Raw genomic sequence first — 10353 nt, 5'->3', positions numbered from 1 at the left:
GGACACATGGGAATTTCTGTCAAGCTAGTTTTCATCATGTTCATATGATTCGCGTTCGCTACTTTGATAGTTTGATATGTGGGTGGACCGACGCTTGGGTACTGCCCTTACTTGGACAAGCATCCCACTTATGATTAACCCCTTTCGCAAGCATCCGCAACTACGAAAGAAGAATTAAGACAAAGTCTAACTATAGCATTAAACTAGTGGATCCAAATCAGCCCCTTATGAAGCAACGCATAAACTAGGGTTTAAGCTTCTGTCACTCTACCAACCCATCATCTACTTACTACTTACCAATGCCTTCCTCTAGGCCCAAATAATGGTGAAGTGTTATGTAGTCGATGTTCACATAACACCACTAGAGGAGAGACAACATACAACACATCAAAATATCGAATGAATACCAAATTCACATGACTACTTATAGCATGACTTATCTCTCGTCCTCGGGAACAAAAGTGACTACTCACAAAGCATAATCATATTCATGACCAGGGAGGTAATGAGCAGCATCAAAGATCTAAACATATAATCTTCCACCAAGTAATCCAACTAGAATCAACTACGAAGAGTAATTAACACTACTAGCAACCTTACAAGTACCAACCGGAGTCGCGAGACGGAGATTTGTTACAAGAGATGAACTAGGGTTTGGAGATGAGATGGTGCTGATGAATATGTTGATGGTGATGAGTCCCCTCCGATGAGAGGAATGTTGGTGATGACGATGGCGACGATTTCCCCCTCCGGGAGGGAAGTTTCCCCGGGAGGATCGTCCTACCGGAGGTCTATATTGGTTCTGCTCAAGTTCCACCTCGTGGCGGCGGCGAATCCTCCCGAAAGCCTCCTCTCGATTTTTTCTGGAACGAAACCCTTCTTGTAGCAAAAGAGGGGGCCAGAGGGCTAGCTGGGAGCCCACAAGCCCCCTAGGCGCGACCAGGGGGCGCCTAGCAGGCTTGTGGCCTCCTGCTAGCTCCCCTCTGGTACTTCTTCGGCCCAGTATTTTTTATAAATTCCAAAATAAATCCTCGTTTATTTTCATGGCTTTTGGAGTTGCGCGGAATAGGTATCTCAAACTTGCTCACTTTTCAGGCTAGAATTGCAGCTGTCGGCATTCTCCCTCTTCATGTAAACCTTGCAAATAAGAGAGAAAAGGCATAAGTATTGTACCGTGAAGTGTAATAAGAGCCCAAAAAGCGATAAATATCAACATGAAAGTATGATGCAAAATGGACGTATCAACTCCCCCAAGCTTAGACCTCGTTTGTCCTCAAGTGAAAGCCGAGATCAATAAATATGCCCACATGTTTAGAGAGAGAGGTGTCGACAAAACAAGATACAGACATGCAGGCATCATGATCATAATCAGAACAGCAATATCATCATATGAACTCTTATGCTAAAGTGACAATTCCTTCACAAGGTAAAGCATGGGTCAAGAGCCTTACCGAGAATTAACAACGATAGCCTTTAGTCACTGAAGCAATTGCAATTTATCATAACATCGGAAAGCGTCAAGTAAGAGCTTGTAAAGCAAATCCACATACTCAATCATCATGTTGTCTTCTACAATTGCTACAACTCACGTGGTACTCATGAGATCAAAGTTTCAGACGTACACAGAGAAAGATAGGGGCTTATAGTTTCGCCTCCCAACTATTTACCTCAAGGGTAATGTCAACAACAATAGTTCATGAATACTTACTTCCAAGTTGACATATGAATATAGATCTTTCCCTAGAATATGACGTTAGCCAAGAAAAAGGCAAAATAAGGAATTGTTGTAGATCACCATGACTCTTTCAAGGGCAAAAAGTAAAGGTACAAGATAGGCCCTTCGCAGAGGGGAGCATAGGTTGTTATGCGCTTTTGAGGTTTAGATGTGTGTCCTCTTAGTGTGAAGGAACGTCACTTTATATTGCCTCCTGTGATAAAGAACTTTATTATGCAGTCTCTCGCTTTTATGTCTTCCTCATCACAGGTTCGTACAAAGCTTATTTTCCACACACTAATAGATCATACATATTAAGGGAGAAATTTTTATTACTTGCACCGATGACAACTTACTTGAGGGATCTTATTCAATCCATAGGTAGGTATGGTGGACTCTCATGGAAAAACTGGGTTGAAGGTTTATGGATGCACAAGTAGTATCTCTAAATAGTGCAGAAGTTTTGGCTAATAGAGGTGGAAGCAATCATCACATGCTAAGGGATCTCTAGTTATATAACATTGTTCGGAACCAAGCAAACACAATTCATTATGTTGTCTTCCTTGTCCTACATCTACTTCTAAGCATGTAATAGTTTAGTGAGTGTTCACAATCATATATGGTGTCAAAGATGATATAATTATATGTGAACCTCTCCTTCTTTATCACTTCCTATTAATTGCAACAATGACCAAGGTCTACGTTTGTCTACCCTCAACAAGTTTCAATCAACATTCTTTTTATATGTGAAGCCATCACTTCCCATAAGATCATTACATGATCTTTCATGCTTTTGTTCTTTTCTCATTTTCTTGATCATGGCATGAGGCAAGGCCCTTAACTAAGACACTCTTTATTATAAGGCTCACGAACTCAAATACATCGGGGGTGACACAAGGCAAAACTCAAGCCTAAAACACTAAGAACTTTATTCTACTAGAGAAAGATAAAACCAAAAAGGAACGAACTAAGAAAAGGTAAAGGCAAAATATGTGATGGTGATACGATACCGGGGCAACTCCCCCAAGCTTGGCAGAAGCCAAGGGGATTGCCATACCCATGCTTAGTTGTCTTCCTTTGATGGTGATGGTGGTGGAATTGTTGCAGAGGTCTTGAACTTGTTTAATTTCCTCTTGAGCATAAAATTCTGCTCCTTCAAATTATTAATTTCCTGTTCAAGCCTCAACACCCTTTGGCATAATTCCTGCTTACTCTCCTACAAAACACGATAAGGGATAAACAAAATCTTAGGCTTCTTCCTTGAGTCAGGGAGGGTCGACTTCTTGAACTCCACATGTGTGTCTCCAAGTTGAGGTAGAGGAGCCTCCTCCTCATCGGAACTTTTTCCTTCAGTCCCCTTGGGATCATAATCTTCTTCCTCATGAGTAGTCCAGCCATAAGGATCAAAGTCCCCATAGACCTTGGGGTTAGCAAGGTAATCGGCCACATAGCTCACCCCCTTTGAATCTTGAGACGACATCTTGCTTTAAATCTGCGACAGGAAACAAGCTCGAAACGAAAACAGAGGAAACTTGCTTGATACGAGGGTCAGACCTTACGGGAGAATATATAATGATTTGTTTTTACCAGAAGGAGTACTCCGCAAGAAAACGGAGTCCGGGAGGCACACGAGGTGGTCACAAGCCCCCCAGGCGCGGCCTGGGGGGTGGCCCACGCCTGGCAGGCTTGTCGCCTCCTCATGCGCTTTCCAGACTGCTTTAAATTTTTCTATTTTTTCAAAAATTCCAAAACGGAGAAAAGTTCCTACTGGAAAAGTTTCGGAGTCGGTTTACTTACCGAATCACATACCTCTTCGTTTTCGGAGTCTGAAACAGGCTGATAAATATCCCTTATGTACTCCTCCGGAGTTACGGTATTGATAATATTGCTTTCAACATTTATGGGAGTACCTTAGATATAGTTCTTGATTCTTTGCTCATTTACCACTCTTGGAAAATTACATTCTGTGTTGTTGATCTTGATGGCACCGGAACGATATATTTCCTCAACAATGTAGGGAGCTTCCCATTTAGAGAGAAGCTTGCCTACAAAAAATCTTAAAGGAGAATTATATAGCAAGCCATAATCACCTACATTGAACTCACGCTTTTGTATCCTTTTATCATGCCACCTCTTAACCTTTTCTTTGAACAACTTGGCATTCTCATATGCCTGAGTTCTCCATTCATCAAGCGAGCTAATATCAAATAACCTCTTCTCACCAGCAAGTTTGAAATCAAAGTTGAGCTCTTTGATTGCCCAATAAGCCTTATGCTCTAGCTCAAGAGGTAAATGACATGCTTTACCGTAAACCATTTTGTACGGAGACATGCCCATGGGATTCTTATAGGCAGTTCTATAAGCCCACAATGCATCATCGAGCTTCTTAGACCAATTCTTTCTAGACCTATTGAGAGTCTTTTGCAGAATTAATTTAATGTCTCTATTGCTTAGCTCTACTTGACCACTCGACTGAGGGTGATAGGGAGACGCAATTCTATGGTTGACATCATACTTAGCAAGCGTTTTACGGAAAGCACCATCAATGAAATGTGAACCACCATGAGTCATTAGATATCTAGGGACTCCAAATCTAGGGAAAATAACTTCTTTAAGCATCCTGATAGAGGTGTTGTGATCAACACTACTAGTTGGGATAGCTTCTACCCACTTAGTGACGTAATCAACAACAACTAGGATATGAGTATACCCGTTGGATTTTGGAAAAGGTCCCATATAATCAAAGCCCCAAACATCAAATGGTTCAATGACACGTGAATAGTTCATAGGCATTTCCTGATGTTTACTGATACGTCTCCAACGTATCTATAATTTTTGATGGTTTCATGCTATTATCTTGTCAAACTTTGGATGTCTTGCATGCCTTTTAAATATTTTTGGGACTAACTTATTAACTCAGTGCCAAGTGCCAGTTCTTATTTTTCCATGTTTTTGACCCCTTTCAGAGGAGATTTTGAAACGGAGTCCAAACGGAATAAAATCCCCGAAAATATTTTTTTTGGAAGGGAAGAAGATCGAGAAGCTTGGGAGCCAAGGCAGGGGAGCCCCAGTGGCCCCACAAGCCCCCACCCCGCGGCCAGGGGGAGGCCGCGCCATCCATGCTTGTGGGCCCCCTGAGCGCCCCCTGACCTAGGGGTTGCGCCTATAAATTCCCTAAAATCCCAAAAAAATCAAGAGATCATCGAAAGTACTTTTCCGCCGCCGGAAGCTTCTGTCTCCGCAAGATCCCATCTAGGGCACGTTCTGGTGCCCTGCCGGAGGGGAGATTCGGACACGGAGGACTTCATCAACACCATGACCTCTCCGATGATGTGTGAGTAGTTCACCATAGACCTACGGGTCCATAGCTAGTAACTAGATGGCTTCTTATTTGAGTTTCTTCTGGTCTCTCTTATGCATGATTTCATATCCTTGTAATTCTCTTCGAGTTGTGGGTTTTGCCTGGCCAACTAGATCTATGATTCTTGCAATGGGAGAAGTGCTTGGTTTTGGGTTCATACCGTACAGTGACCTCACCCAGTGACAGAAGGGTCAGCGAGGCACGAATCTTGTTGTTGCCATCAAGGGTAATAAGATGGGGTTTTCATTATTGGTTTGAGATTATCCCTCTACATCATGTCATCTTGCTTAAGGCGTTACTTTGTTCGTCATGAACTCACTACACTAGATGCATGCTGGATAGCGGTCGATGTGTGGAGTAATAGTAGTATATGCAAAAAGTATCGGTCTACTTGTCTCGGACGTGATGCCTATATGTATGATCATTGCCTTAGATATCGTCATGACTTTGCACGGTTCTATCAATTGCTCGACAGTAATTTGTTCACCCACCGTGATATTTGCTATTATGAGAGAAGCCTCTAGTGAACACTATGGCCCCGAGGGTCTACTCCACACCATATTTTCAGCCTTACACTTTTTACTTCGTTGCACTTTCCACCTTCAGATCTCACTTTGCAAACAATCTTGAAGTCACCATGAACGAAAACACCAAACTTTGTGACTTCTCGAATACTAATAATAATGATTTTATTGGTACTCCGATTGGTCCTGCCACTTGTGCGGAGTCATACGAAATCAATGTCGCTTTGCTGAATCTTGTTATGAAAGAGCAATTCTCTGGCCTTCCTGGTGAAGATGCCGCATCCCATCTCAATACCTTCATTGAGCTTTGCGATATGCAAAACAAAAAAGATGTGGATAATGACGTGATTAAATTGAAGCTTTTTTCCTTTCTCGTTGCGAGATCGCGCAAAAACTTGGTTTTCTTCTTTGCCCAAAAATAGTATCGATTCTTGGGATAAGTGCAAAGATTCTTATATATCCAAGTATTTTCCGTCAGCTAAGATCATCTCTCTCCGTAATGATATCATGAATTTCAAGCAACTTGATCATGAACATGTTGCACAATCTTGGGAGGGAATGAAATAAATGATTAGAAATTGTCCCGCTCATGGCTTGAGTCTTTGGATGATTATTCAAATATTTTACACTGGCTTGAATTTCGCTTCTAGGAATATCTTGGATTCCGCCTCAGGTGGAACATTCATGGAAATCACGTTAGGGGAAGCCAAAAAGCTCTTAGACAACATCATGACGAACTACTCTGAGTGGCACACTGAAAGGTCACCTACTAGTAAGAAGGTACACACTATAGAAGAAATTAACTCGTTGCGTGCTAAGATGGACGAGTTAATGAATTTGGTTGCTAGTAGAAGTGCTCCTTTGGATCCTAATGATATGCCCTTGTCTTCTTTGATTGAGAATAGCAACACTAGCTTGGACGTTAATTTTGTTGGTAGGAATAACTTTGGCAACAACAATGCTTTTAGAGGAAACTATGTTCCTAGGCATTTTCCTAATAACTCCTCTAATAATTTTGGCAACTCCTACAACAATACTCATGGAAATTACAATAGATCACCCTCTGATCTAGAGAGTAATATCAAAGAGTTCATCAACTCTCAAAAGATTTTCAATGCGTCCATAGAGGAAAAACTACTCAAAATTGACGATTTGGCTAAAAGCGTTGATAGAATTTCTTGTGATGTTGATGCTTTGAAAGTTAGATGTGCTCCTCCCAAAATCAACATGGATGAAACTTTGAAAGCTATGCGTGTTTCCATGATCGAGAGCTAAGAAAGAACCTCCCAAATTCGTGCTAGACATGAATGGCTTAAAAAGGCGTGTTCTCGTGATGAGAATCACGAAGATCTTAAAGTGCTTGGTGTGACTCCCATTGAATCTTTGTTTTCTTGTGTCAAACCTAATGATTATGGGGCTGGATATGAATCCACCTTTGTTGAAAAGTGCCCCAATAATTCGGAGTCCATCTATCTTGATGCTAAAAGCATTAAAAGTGGAGTAGAAGATGTTAAAACATTGAGTAGTAATGAAATTACTACCGTGGATTTCAAGGAATTCAATTATGATAGTTGCTCCTTGATTGAATGCATTTCCTTGATGCAATCCATGCTGAACTCTCCACACGCTTATAGCCAAAACAAGGCCTTTACCGATCATATCGTCGAAGCTATGATAAAATCTCTTGAAGAGAAACTTGAATTGGAATTCTCTATCCCTAGAAAGCTTCATGATGAGTGGGAACCTACCATCAAAATCAAAATCAAAAACTATGAGTGCAATGCTTTGTGTGATTTGGGTGTTAGCGTTTCTTCGATTCCAAAGTCTTTATGTGATGTTCTGGGTTTTAATGAGATTGAAGAGTGTTCTCTTAATTTGCATCTTGCTGATTCTACAGTCAAGAAACCCATGGGAAGGATCAATGATGTTCTTATTATTGCAAATAGGAACTATGTACCCGTGGATTCCATTGTGCTTGACATTGATTGCAATCCTACATGCCCCATTATTCTTGGTAGACCTTTCCTAAGGACTATCGGTGCTATCATCGATAAGAAGGAAGGGAATATTAGATTTCAATTTCCTTGAAGGAAGGGCATGGAACACTTTCCTAGAAATAAAATAATATTGCCTTATGAATCCATGATGAGGGCCACTTATGGTTTGAGCACCAAAGACGGCGATACGTGATTCTATCGCTTCTATGCCTAGCTAAGGGCGTTAAACAATAGCGCTTGCTAGGAGGCAACCCAATGAATTTATATTTTTCTTTCTGTTTTGTTGCGTCCACATTTTCATAATTCTGTTGTGATTGTGTTTTTTGTGTTTCTTTTTGTGTTTGAACCAAGCAAAGCCTTTATGACTAATCTTGGTAATGGTTGTTTGATCCTGATGGAAAAAGACAGAAACTTTTCGCTCACGAGATGATTTTTCATTTTTATTCAGAAAGATATTTTGAGTTGATTCTTTTTTCTGGTGATTGATATGCTTTTTTCCCAGGCCTTCGTAATTTTTCAGATTTTGTGAGGTAACAGAAGTATACGAAGTATACAGATTGCTACAGACTGGTCTGTTTTTGACAGATTCTGTTTTTTGTTGACTTGGTTGCTTGTTTTGATGAAACTACTCTTAGTATCAGGGGGTACTTGCCATGGAAAATTGAGAATACAGTAGCCCAACATCAATATAGATAGAATTCAAGTTTTCTACAGTACCAAAAGAAGTGGTAGTTTGTTTTCTTGTGCTAACATTATCACAAGTTTCTGTTTAAGTTTTGTGTTGTGAAGTTTTCAAGTTTTGGGTGATGTTCTCATGGACAAATATATAAGGAGTGGAAAGAGCTCAAGCTTGGGGATGCCCAAGTCATCCCAAGCCAAATACAAGGACACCAAAAAGCCTAAGCTTGGGGATGCCCCGGGAAGGCATCCCCTCTTTCGTCTTCAATCCATAGGTAACATTACTTGGAGCTATATTTTTATTCACCACATGATATGTGTTTTGCTTGGAGCGTCCTGTATCGTAGGAGTCTTTTCCTTTTTTGTGTCACAATCATCCTTGCTGCACACCTTTTTGAGAGAGAGACATGCACTCATCGCGATTTTTGCTAGAATGCTCATAGTGCTTCACTTATATCTTTTGAGCTAGATACTTTTGCTCTGTGTGCTTCACTTATACCTTTTAGAGCACGACGGTGCGCGATTTGGTAGTTGGCTTATGCTATGAAAGTAGTCACAAAAATGATAGATACCCAAAGAGGATGCAAAAACCTCCATCTTCATGTGCATTGAGTAGAAAGAGAAGTTTTGATTCCTCTCAAATAGTTTTGAGACATGGACTTGGTAATATTAAAAGCTATGTTAGTAGGGTGTTGTGAATCTAGATATACTCGTGTTAAAGTTAGTGATTCCCGTAGCATGCACGTATGGTGAACCGCTATGTTAGGAAGTCTGAGCATAATTGATCTATTGACTGTCATCCTTTGTGTTGAGGTCGGGATCACGCGATGGTTTACACCTACCAACCCTTCCCCTCGGAGTATGCGTTTAGCACTTTGTTTCGATTTCTAATAAAAACTTTCACAACAAGTATGTGAGTTCTTCATGACTAACGTGAGCCCATGTTATAGATGCACTTTCACCTTCCACCATTTCTAGCCTCTCTAGTGTCGCGCAATTCTCGCCGGTGCACAAACCCACCAAATTCCTTCCTCAAAACAGCCACCATACCTACCTACTATGGCATTTTCATAGCCATTCCGACTCATGACTTGTACCATCACTCTCATATTGCCATTGCATGATCGTAAGATAGCTAGCGACATGTTTCAACTTCATACGCCATGCTAGATCGTTGCCCATCCCGGTACACTGCCGGAGGCATTTCCTATGGAGTCATAATCATTGTGATCTTTGAGCTGTGAGTAAATAAAAGTGTGATGATCATCATTATTAGAGCATTGTCCCATGTGAGGAAATAAAAAAAAGAGGCCAAAGAGCGCAAAAACAAAAAAAAATAGAAAAGAAAAGAAAAGAAAAGAAAGAGGCCTAAGAGCCCAAATGAAAAAAAGACAGAAAAAGAGAGAAGGGACAATGCTACTATCTTTTTCCACACTTGTGCTTCATGATAGCACCATGTTCTTCATGATTGAGAGCTTCTTGCTTTGTCACTACCATATGCTAGTGGGAATCTTCATTATATAACATGGCTTGTATATTCCAATGATGGGCTTCCTCAAAATTGCCCTAGGTCTTCGTGAGCAAGCAGGTTGGATGCACACCCACTAGTTCTCCTTTTGAGCTTTCACATACTTATAGCTCCAGTGCATCTCTTGTATGGAAATCCCTACTCATTCACATTGATATCTATTAATGGACATCTCCATAGCCTATTGATATGCCGAGTCAATGTGACCATCTCCTCCTTTTTGTCTCACAACCACCACCACACTCTATTCCACCTATAGTGCTATATCCATGGCTTGCGCTCATGTATTGCGTGATAGTTATAAAAAGTTTGAGAAAGTAAGAGTGCGAAAAAAATTACTTGGCCAATACCGGGGTTGTGCATGACTTACATTAGTTGTGTGAGGATGATGGAGCATAGCCAGACTATATGATTTTGTAGGGATAACTTTCTTTGGCCTTGTTATTTTGAAAGTTCATGATTACTTTGCTAGTTTGCTTGAAGTATTACTGTTTTCATGTCAATAGCAAACTATTGTTTTGAATCTTACGGATCTGAACAGTCATGCCACG

This window comes from Hordeum vulgare, chromosome 3H, assembly GCF_904849725.1.
Source record: "Hordeum vulgare subsp. vulgare chromosome 3H, MorexV3_pseudomolecules_assembly, whole genome shotgun sequence".
In the NCBI taxonomy this organism is placed as follows: Eukaryota; Viridiplantae; Streptophyta; class Magnoliopsida; order Poales; family Poaceae; genus Hordeum; species Hordeum vulgare.
Note: the sequence above shows the minus strand (reverse complement) of the source record.